Below are 11,006 nucleotides of genomic sequence, written 5' to 3' on the forward strand. Positions count from 1 at the left end.
GCGTAATCAGCCTAGTGTCTTCGCGCTTATTAATACCGAGCTTTGTTGCAAGTCCCATGGAGGAAGAGAGGATTACCAGTCTGAGGCTCCTTCGTCAGATGAAGAAGAAGAAACGGGCTGCCAAGAAGGCGCGCATGGAATCCCCAAGGACCCCCACCCCTGAACCCGATCTTCTGCAAGTCCCATCTTCGGGGCCCGAGCCCCCACAGGCTCCCATTTTGAGGCCCAAGCTCCCTAATGCCCCTCCAATGATAGACTTGGAGGGGGACTTACCACCTCAGGGGCCTAAAACGGCAGCAAAGTCGACCACTGAGCCAGCCGGGGCTGCCACTGAAGTCCCAAATCCTATTGGGGCTGCTGCTAAGGCTTCCGAAGGATCGGATCATTGTGCCATAGACACGGCGACATCCAGCTCAGGGACTCAGGAGGAGGAAGAGAGCATCATGAATCCCGATATCATCCTTGAGAAAAGTAGGAGGGTTGTTATCACTGCGGAGGTTGTAGATTGGGCCGAACTCTCCCCTGGTCAGCTCGAGGCCCGCGCTGCAACCCACGCCATGGTGGTGAGTTCACACCCTAAGAGCCACCTCTTTCTCCTTTCTTTCTTCTTCCTTTAGTACTGACCATCCCCCTTCTGCCAGGTGAACATTGTTGTGCACGCACTAACCTTTCAGTCTGACAAACACTTGAGACGTGCTTTGGATGCTGAGGAGTCATCTCGCGTGGCCCACACTGAGCTGAGGGCAGCTCGGGGCAAGATTCACCAGTTGGAGAGTGGTGCTATCACCCAGAAGAGCTTTATCGAAGCCCTGCTGTTAGAGAAGGAACAGCTAGCCCGTGAGAGGGATAGATTGAAGGCCGAGGTGAACGGGCTTAGAGCAGGTCAGTAAGCTTTGAAGCTCGAAGTTGAGAGTCTCAAGGCATGTCAGAGGGCTTCGCAGCTCGAGGTGCAAGGGCTTAAGGAAGCCAAGGGGGCCTTGGAGCATGAGGTGGAGTACCTCAAAGCCGACATCAAGGAGAAGACCGAGATCTTCGACGAAGCTCTCGGGGAGGCGAAGGCCCGGGCCGTCATTGACTATGTCAAGTCGTCTAGGTTTGACGACATAATGTCGTAGGCCTACCGTAGGGGGTTTAAGCTCGGTAGGTGGTGGGTAAGGTGCGCATACCCCGACCTTGACATAAGTGTCTTCACCACCTATAGTATTACGAAAGACATGGCCTATCAGGCCGCAGATGACCCTGACTCTAACGATGAGGGCGGCAACGAGGAGGCCGATACAACCGACCTGGCTGACACCCCCAAGGAGGCCCTCGAAGAGGCCCCGAGCAAGGCTGATAAGCCTTCCAAATAGTTGCGTGCTCCTTGTATTTTCTTTTTCTTGTTTCTTTGTACTTGGGATTCTGTAGCGAAATCACATTTATGCAATGAGAGTATATATATTCTGTTAAGTGCTTGTGTGATCCTCTTCTGCCAGAGTGTTTGTCTTATCCGAGCTGTTGAGTTAGTGAATTTAATTCTTGAGGTGAGCGACCCTTTACCGTTGTCACTCTGAACTGTCTTCTCGCACTTAGTAGGGGTGATCATCAGATTTTAGCTACATACGCCGAGGTAGGCATAGTAAGGCGTGTGCCCGACCTACCTGCTTGGCTATTTAGGTTGGTGTTTACCTCTAGTAGCGTATACCGAAGTAGGCTAGGAGTCAGAAAATCCGTTCTCGAGACACCTTTGATCTTTGGCATGCTAAGCCTATGCTGGCGAGGCGGTAAAGTCATGCATAGCGCCGAGGTCTTCATTTAACCTAGCACGCTGACCCTTAGGCTAGAGGGAGTGACTCGTGGTCACTCCAAACTGTTTTCCTGGAGTCTGTCCGTACTGAGGGGGTGACTGGACCTCGTGCTACCGAGATCGTTGTTAGTTTGGCGGATTGGCTCTAAGGCTAGAAGGGAGTGACTTGTGGTTCACTCAGTTCAGTGGTTCACGGTTAATATAGTCTTAGGTTGACGATATTCCACGCTCGAGGTACTTGTTTCCCTTCTAGGGTTTCAAGTTTGTATGTTCCTTCCCCGACTCGCTTTACTCGATAGGATCCTTCCCAGTTCGGTCTGACTTGCCAACGTCGGGCTCAGGTACCATAACCTTGCAGAGAACTAGGTCGCCAACGCGGAGAGTTCGCTTTTTGACCTTGGCGTTATAGTACCGAGCTATCCTTTGTTGATAGGCCACGGTCTTGATGTATGCAAGGTCCCATACTTCATCTAGCATGTTGAGGTTGGTATGTAGCTCGTCTTCGTCTTCATATGCTTCCAATCTCAGCGAGGGGACTTCAATCTCAGCTAGGATGACTGCTTCGATGTCGTATGTAAGGTTAAAGGGAGTTTCTCCTGTGGCAGTCCTTTCTGTGGTACGGTAGGCCCAAAGTACACTGGGCAGCTCTTCCATCCACAGTCCCTTAGCCCGGTCCAGGCGCGCTTTCAGTCCTCGAATGATAGCCCTCTTCGTAACTTCCGTCTGGCCATTTGCCTGAGGTTGTGCCACCGAGGTGAAGTTTTGCTGAATTCCCATGTCTCGGCACCAGTTCTGGAACTTGATGTCTTCGAACTACTTACCATTATCGGAGATCAGTACCCGAGGTAATCCGAAGCGACACACTATATTCTTCCAAAAGAAGTTCTGCACGTTCCAAGCTGTGATTGTCGTGAGAGATTCGGCTTCGACCCACTTTGTGAAATAGTCCACTACCACCACTAGGAACCTTTTTTGCCCTGTTGTTGGTGGGAATAGCCCGAATGGGTCAATCCCCCATTGTGCAAATGGCCATGGGCTAGTGAGGTATTTCAGGTCAACGGTAGGCCGGTGATGGATGTTAGCGTGTTTCTGGCACTTGTCACATTTTTTGACAAGCTTGGTCGCATCTGCTTTCATGGTTGGCTAGTAATACCCTTGTCGTTGTGCTTTCTGAGCGAGGGCCATGTCTCCCAAGTGTCCACCGCACAGGTTCTACACGTTCCAAGCTGTGATTGTCGTGAGAGATTCGGCTTCGACCCACTTTGTGAAATAGTCCACTACCACCACTAGGAACCTTTTTTGCCTTGTTGCTGGTGGGATTAGCCCGAATAGGTCAATCCCCCATTGTGCAAATGGCCATGGGCTAGTGGGGTATTTCAGGTCAACGGTAGGCCGGTGATGGATGTTAGCGTGCTTCTGGCACTTGTCGCATTTTTTGACAAGCTTGGTCGCATCTGCTTTCATGGTTGGCCAGTAATACCCTTGTCGTTGTGCTTTCTGAGCGAGGGCCCTGCCTCCCAAGTGTCCACCGCACAGGCCTTCATGAGTGTCACGGAGGATGAGTTCGACTTCCGAGGGTCGCAAGCAGCCCAGGTAGGGGAGCGTGTAGGATCTTTGGTACAACGTCCATCTATCATGACGTATTTGGCTACCTGGCGCTCTACCCTCCTAGTGGCATTACGGTCTGTTGGGAGGGCTCCGCATAGCAAAAAGCTCATGAGCGGATCAATCCAGCTCGGCTCTGCTTGAATGATGGGAGTGACCTCCTCTGCTCCCTTGAGAATGCTAGGCCGAGGTAAATTTTCTATATACACAGTCCCCATGGTGTTGTCTCCCGTGCTGGCTAATCGTGACAGGGCATCGGCCTTAGCGTTCTCTGATCTCGGGATTTGCCAGATGAAGTGTGACCAGAAGTTGAGCAAAGTCTCTCTCACTTTGGCTAAGTATGCTATCATAGTTGGTTCGCGAGCTTCGTACTCGCCCAGGACTTGATTTAGCACGAGCTGGGAGTCACTGCAGACGACGATGTGCTTGGATTTCACTTCCTTTGCAAAGGTCAGCCCGGCTAGCAACGCCTTGTATTCTGCTTCGTTATTGGATGCCATGAACTCAAAGTGTAGCGCGTACTACAGTTTCACACCGCTTGGCCCGTATAGAACGATCCCAGCTCTGTTGCCCTACCGATTTGACGAGCCATCTACGTGAAGGATCCAAGGTTCTTCATCCCAGTTCGGGCTTGGCCTAACTAGGAGAGATGCCACGCTGGTTGCTACTTCACAGTGCTTGAGTTCAACCGGTCAATGAACTCTGAGCTCTCCCGTACTGGGGGCCTCGTGTTCTACCGGCCAAGGGACTTTGGAGGTAAAGGTGCAGTCTGCAATGAAATCTGCTAAGGCTAGGGCCTTGATAGCTGTTCGCGGCTTATACTGGAGTTCAAACTCACTGAGCTTGATAGCCCACTTTGTCAACCTTCCCAAGACCTCGAGCTTGAGAAAAACTTGTCTTAGAGGTTTGTTGGTAAGGACAACGACGGTGTCAGCTTGGAAGTATGGGCGGAGCTTTTGAGCTGCTATAACCAGTGCATAGGCTAACTTTTCTATCTCCGGGTACCTCGTCTCTGCTCCCTACAACATTTTACTAACATAATAGGTGGGCCATTGGACCCGATCTACTTCTCTTATTAGTACCGAGCTGACCACCTCGTCACTCGCCGAGAGGTACAGCTCTAAAACATCACCCACTTCGGACCGGGTCAAGACTGGGACGCTGGCAAAGTGCCTTTTGAGCTCGTCGAACACGAGCTGACACACTTCAGTCCATTCAAAGCCTTTGCTCTTTATGGCCTTAAAGAAAGGCAGACAGCGATCTGCGGACTTGGATAAAAAGTGACTTAAGGCAGCCAACCGGCCATTCAGCTTCTGGACCTCTTTTAACTTTCAAGGTGGTCTCATTTCTAGGATGGCCTTGATTTTGTCCAGATTGGCCTCAATGCCTTGCCGGTTGACGAGGAACCCTAAGAATTTACCCGAGGTGACACCGAAGATGCACTTATTCGAATTCAACTTCATATTAAATTTACACAAGATTTCAAAGACTGAGTGTAAATCTTGTATTAAATCATGTGAAAATTGGGTTTTGACGACCATGTCATCTACATAACACTCTACTTTTGTGCCAACAAGTGGCTCAAACAACTTATTTACAAGTCTCTAGAAAGTGGCCCCAGCGTTCTTCAGCCCAAAGGGCATGACCTTGTAGCAGTACAAGCCAAACTCGGTTATGAAGGCGGTCTTCTCCTCGTCAGTTGGGTCCATTTTTATTTGGTTATAGCCCGAATGGGCGTCCAAGAAGCTTAGGAACTCGTGCCCCGAGGTCGTGTCCACTAGGCAGTCGATCCTAGGAAGTGGAAAGCAGTCCTTTGGGCAAGCCCGGTTCAGGTCAGTGTAGTCGACGCACATGCGCCACTTACCGTTTGCCTTTTTCACCAGAACGGGGTTGGCCACCTAGCTCGGGTAATGGACTTCCCTGATAAAATCGGCTGCAAGGAGTTTCCCGACCTCCTCGTCGACTGCCTTCCATCGTTCTGGGGCTAGGTTGCGCTTCTTTTGTCTAACGGGCCTAACTGAAGGATCAGTATTAAGTCTGTGAGTGATAATGTTGGGGTCTATGCTGGGCATTTCTGCCATCGACCACGCAAAAACGTCTAAATTTTCAAGTAAGAAACTTACCAGTTGAGACCGCAGGGGCTCCTCAATAGAAGCGCCGATCTAAAGTACCCGTGTTGGATCATTCGCCGAGGTCGGGACGGGTATGGTCTCCTCGGTGGGTGTGGCCCGCACTACGAACCGCTTCGCGGGTCATCCCAACTCGAGGTCGTCAGCTGCCTTGGCTTTTCCTTTGAGGGCAGCTACATAGCATTTGCGGGACTCGAGCTGATCGCCTCGCACCACTCCAACTCCAAAGTCCGTAGGGAACTTCACCGCTAGGTGGTAGGTGGAGACTACCACTCACAGGATGTGGATGATGGGCTGACCTACTATCGCATTGTATGGAGAGGGGGTCGCGACCACCAAGAACTCGTGACTGAGCCTTATCACACAAGGCCAGCTACCGACTTCCACCGGCACAGTGACTTTCCCCAAAGGCCTGACCTCATCACCGTTGAACCCCACTAGTGGAGTGTTTGCAGGCTTCAGGTCACCCTCTGGGATCTGAAGCTGATTGAAGGCTGCCTTGAAAAGGATATCCGTCGAACTGCCCGAATCTACCAGGACACACTTGACTTCGAAGTCATTGATCTTGATCTTGACAACAAGTGCATCGTTGTGGGGGTAGTGGATTCCTCGTGCGTCATCTTTAGTGAAGAAGATTGGCTCCTCCACCCTTGGCCGCTTCAGGGGGTTTAGCTCTTCTCTGGCGGCTTTGCGGGCTAATGATCGAGCCGTTGCCAAGGTGCAGCCCGCGACAATCGATCCTCCAACGATTACGTGGGTGATCCCTCGGGCTGGTCTCTCGTCTGGAGGTTGTCTCTGCGGTTGCTCCACTTGTCTGCTGGACTCGGGGGTTTCATTATTATGTTCCTTGTGCCGACCTGCTTTATTGTTATCATTGTCATGACGTACGAAATTTCTCAAATATCCATGACGGATGAGCTCTTCTATCTCATCGTGGAGGTTATTACAATTTTCGGTGCTATGACCGTGATCTCTATGAAAACTAGAGTACAAGTTCTTGTTCCTAACATTAGGATCGGCCTTGAGCCGAGGTGGCCACTTTACATACGAGGCATCCTTGATCGCCATGAGGATCTCAGCTCGCTTCGTGTTGAGAGGTGTAAACACCTTTTTTGCTGCTGGAGCTCGGAAAGACTGAACTAGCTTTGCCCCCCGAGCTTGATCCTTCTTCTTCTTGTAGTCATTAGGAGTCGGGGGTTCCGGTTCCCTTTTTCCTTTTTCGGGGGCGTGCTCGCCCTTCAGGTTGATATCCTCTTCTATTCCTATGAACCGATCTGCGAGCTCGAGGAACTCGATCACGGTTTTGGGCTAGTTGACGATCACATGCCATCTGAACTCTTTGTGGGCGATACCTCGTTTGGCCGTCGTAAGTCAAACTGCAATGTCCAAGTCGGGTATCTGTAGGCAAGTGTCATTAAACCGCTTGACATGGTTCCGGGTGGACTCCCCATCTCTCTGGACTATGCTGAGGAGGCTTTATTGGGTCTTTGGGCATCTCTTACTAGTGACGAAGTGGGAGATGAAAACCTTCACGAACTGCGCCCAGCTCCTTATCGAGCCCAGCGAGAGGTTTCGGTACCAAGTGCAGGCCACTCCTTTGAACATAGTGGAGAAGGCCACGCACATGCAATATTCACTCACCCTGGCCAGATGCATCTGGGACTGGAAGGCATCGACGTGGTCGTTGGGGTCGAAGGACCCATCGTATTTGTCCAACGGTGGGAGCTCGAAGTCTTGGACATGGGGACCGCGAGGAGATCCGGGTATAGAGGAGAGGGGACCGAGAGAAGTGGTGCAACTCTTACCCCTCCCGAGCTTATTTCTATTTTGCCCTTGAGCTCGGGCAAGTTGTGGACGGTGGTAGTTCGGCGAGCCCGGCGATGTCTTCGCTACTTCTCGGGCGGTTCAGCATTGGTGCTACTAGCTTCTGTATTGCAAAGCTCGATGGGCCCAAGGGGAGGTAGAGATGGTTTCCGGTAGCTGCGGACAGAAGGACCTTGTTCCAGGTCATCGGCTAGCACCTTGAACTTGTTCTCCGCGAGTAGAGGCTCGAACTGCGAGTGCTGGGGTGACGCCAGCTTAACCGGCTGGGAAGCCCACAACCTGACCGCGAACCGCATGGCGGGAGTAGGGAGTCTTCCCTTCCTTCCGTGAGATGATGCCGAAGTCTTTCCTCGGCAAGAAGGGAGTTCATTGCGGCGTTGAGGCTTAGCTAGCTGCGCCGTCGGATGTTGGGGAGGGAGTGAAGGGAACTGTTGCTAGTATTGGTACTGGGATACTTGGTGCAACACTTGCTACTAGTGAAACTGGAGTTGTTGAAACTACTGCATCTAGGCCTGCATGGCCCGCATGCACTGCATCAAGTCTTCAAGTTGGCCTTGGCCGGCTAGCGGAGGGAAAGTGGTGGGTTCGGCAGAGGCCATCCCGACTACAGGGAGCAGCGGGACATTTACGGGTGTCACCATTGCAGGCACATTCAAGCTAGGAACCCCGTCCGCAGAGAGGGGGACGGTGAACTACCTGATGCAAATGGGGGGTAGTTGGAGTTGCTCCTCTGGGGTATTCTGGCATTCAGAGTTGCTAGAAAAAGCCATGGGTGTCGGTGGTGCTAGTGAGTAAAAGAAGGAAGTTTCGGAGAGATTAAAGGGAGGCTTTTTGAAGCATTTCCCACAGAGGCCGCCAAATGATGTTGCACGATCTAGGCACTCCTAGCTGGTTGTGACCTGGCTTCTGACTAGAACGAATGGCACCTAAGAGGAAGGAGAAGGTGAAGGGTTCCCGGGGAGTTATTCCGATGACTAAGTTAGAACTCGAGAAAATCTCAAAGAGAGAGTAGAGAGTAAGAGTGCTGAAAGTGCTTAAGATTTGATACCTTTTCCTTCTGAGAGTTAGAGCTCTTTTATGTTGGAGCCTGGTCATACCTAGCATAACCGCCACCGCCCTAGCCATTATTGCTGGGGTAGGTGTGGCAGGCGCAGGTTACTGCTACAGACTACCATTGCCAGGTACGGACTCGACAGACATGTCATACTTTCTAGAGACAGCAAACAGAATGCTGCCTAGCAAGGGATCAGAGCCCTGCCACCAGGTCCGGCGGGTACGGATGTCAAACAGGCCTCTACACGGCCTACCTAGCTATCGTGTGTTGGACTGCCTGGGGCAGGTTTGTCTTGGTACCGAGGTGCTGAGGTGCCTGCGATAGGGGCGGTGCTGCCCCGAGGTGCTCCTCCCTCGGGACACTTAGCCAAAAAACGAGGTGCTCCCTCCATGGGAAGGGGGAGCTCGGGGCCCCTTAAGGGGAGCTCGGGACCTTCCACACTTGGTGGGAGTCAAAATTGGCCAGGTGTCAGTCCCCGGCGAGTTGCTTAACTCGCCGAGTGGCCAGCGTTGGACTCGACGTGTCTCTCCCGTTGAGTCGCGGTTGTGCTGACAGGCTGAGTTGTTCATTGGGCCAGGTCACACACACATGTCCCCGGACTATGAGGTTGGGCCAAATCGCCCTTCATTAGATATATTTTGAATATGCATGGATACAGATGAAAAATATGAATAGGCTAGGGAAACATATAAAAATTTCATAATACATTAATAGTATTAAATTTAAGGTCAAATAACCATAAACAATGTATAAATACATAGAAAATGAATGTTTTAATGATGCATATGAAAAATATATTACAATTAATATAATATGATGCATAGACATCCTACATATTTATTGATAATGTATCAATCAAGAGTTCAAAATGCAAAACATATTTTCCCATTATATTTTAATTATTATATCAATTATTTTTTATTTTACCATTTTTACTTCTTTACATTAACAAAGAGGTCAATCGAATATTAAATTCTCTATATAAATTAAAATATCCATTAATAATTTATAAAATGTATAATCTCAACTTAAAATATATCAAATCTAATAAAATTTCCAAGATAAATATCATATGTAAATTCATAATTTTTAACTTTTAAAATGATTATTCCATTATTATATTTTTAGTCCTATAATTTTCCAATTAAAAATCTTTTTTTGATATAAATGTAGATTAGTAGATTTGATACATTCAATTTAAGATTATATTCTTGAATATTTTGTAAACAATAATTTTATTTTCTAAATAATAAATATGATTTTATGTAATATAAATCATATATATATCATGAGCAAATTTATAAATTTTAAGTACTAAAATAATTATTCCCTTATTAATATTATAATTTTATAATTTTTTGAGATTCAAATAATATTTTTATATAAATATGGATTTTATATATTATTTATTTTTATTGTTTTATAAAATTATGATTTTAAATATTGCTTTTTAAGTTTTTAGTTAAAGCTAACCGTAATATGTATTAGTTACTAGAATTACATTTAAGTAAAAATGTAAAAAACCCTTTGTTTACAAAATGTATGATGGTGTAGTGGGTTGTAGTCGTGGATGTTAGACTCTCTTTTACTTTGTGGCGCGGGTTTGAATCCTTGCAATTGTTTTTTTCCGGTAGAAGAACACGCGCATGCACGTTCGTAGCGTATCGTATCGTTTTATCTTGGCGTGAATAGCAGCAGTCCACCTCACAATTCATTTATTTTTTTCATAATTCATTTATTTTTTTCACAATTCATTTATTAATTCCCCAAATGTATTCCCTATAAACAGCATCCCCTGTGAACCTTTCTCCCCTTACACCAACCTGAATTACAAATTATTATTGGCACGGAAAAATCCAATATGATAGAAGATATTAAAAAAAATACAAACATTACACCATCTACCCTAGAAAAAAAGTATTTTATTTGATAAAAATAGTTAAATAATTAATTAATTAATCTAAGATAATTAATTTATTATTTATTAGGATAAAATGCAAAAAATCTCCCCTAAAGATTCCGGCAATCATAAAAACATCCTCCATAGTTTCGTTTTAATAAAAACCTTTTTCTAGATTTTTGAAAATTTTGACAAAAACCTCTCTATCGTCAATGACCAAGACGAAAAACGTTAAATTGATGATCAATTTTTTCCAACTAACTATTTTACCCTTGCCCTATTTTTACTAAAATACCCCTATCGATATATTGTCATCTCTAAACTCATGAGAGCTTTAATTTCCGTTGTTGAACTGATTTTTGCCCTACATTATACTATGGGAATTGTGTCCAGGGACTAGAAAGAGTTTCTTCAGCCCGATCCAGATCAAATTCCCACCAGTTTGAAGAGTTATCAACTATGAAGGGAAGAAAAACCAAAGGGGTTTCTGGTGTGAGAGAAATGATGACCCGCTTCAAGAAGAACAGGTAGAAGAGAGGGCACGTTATCTTTTCTAGGAGCAGGTATGAGAAGATTTTCACTACGGCTAGGTTGGGTTTTGCTTCTATGTTGTTGTTGATAGCTTTTCTAGGAGCTTGGTCTTGGCTTTCTTCTCTAATTGTCAATCTTTGGGAGGTTCGCCTCCAAACATACAGGAGAGTGTTTCCC

Source organism: Nelumbo lutea, chromosome 1, assembly GCF_056320005.1.
Source record: "Nelumbo lutea isolate HS-2025 chromosome 1, American lotus-T2T, whole genome shotgun sequence".
In the NCBI taxonomy this organism is placed as follows: Eukaryota; Viridiplantae; Streptophyta; class Magnoliopsida; order Proteales; family Nelumbonaceae; genus Nelumbo; species Nelumbo lutea.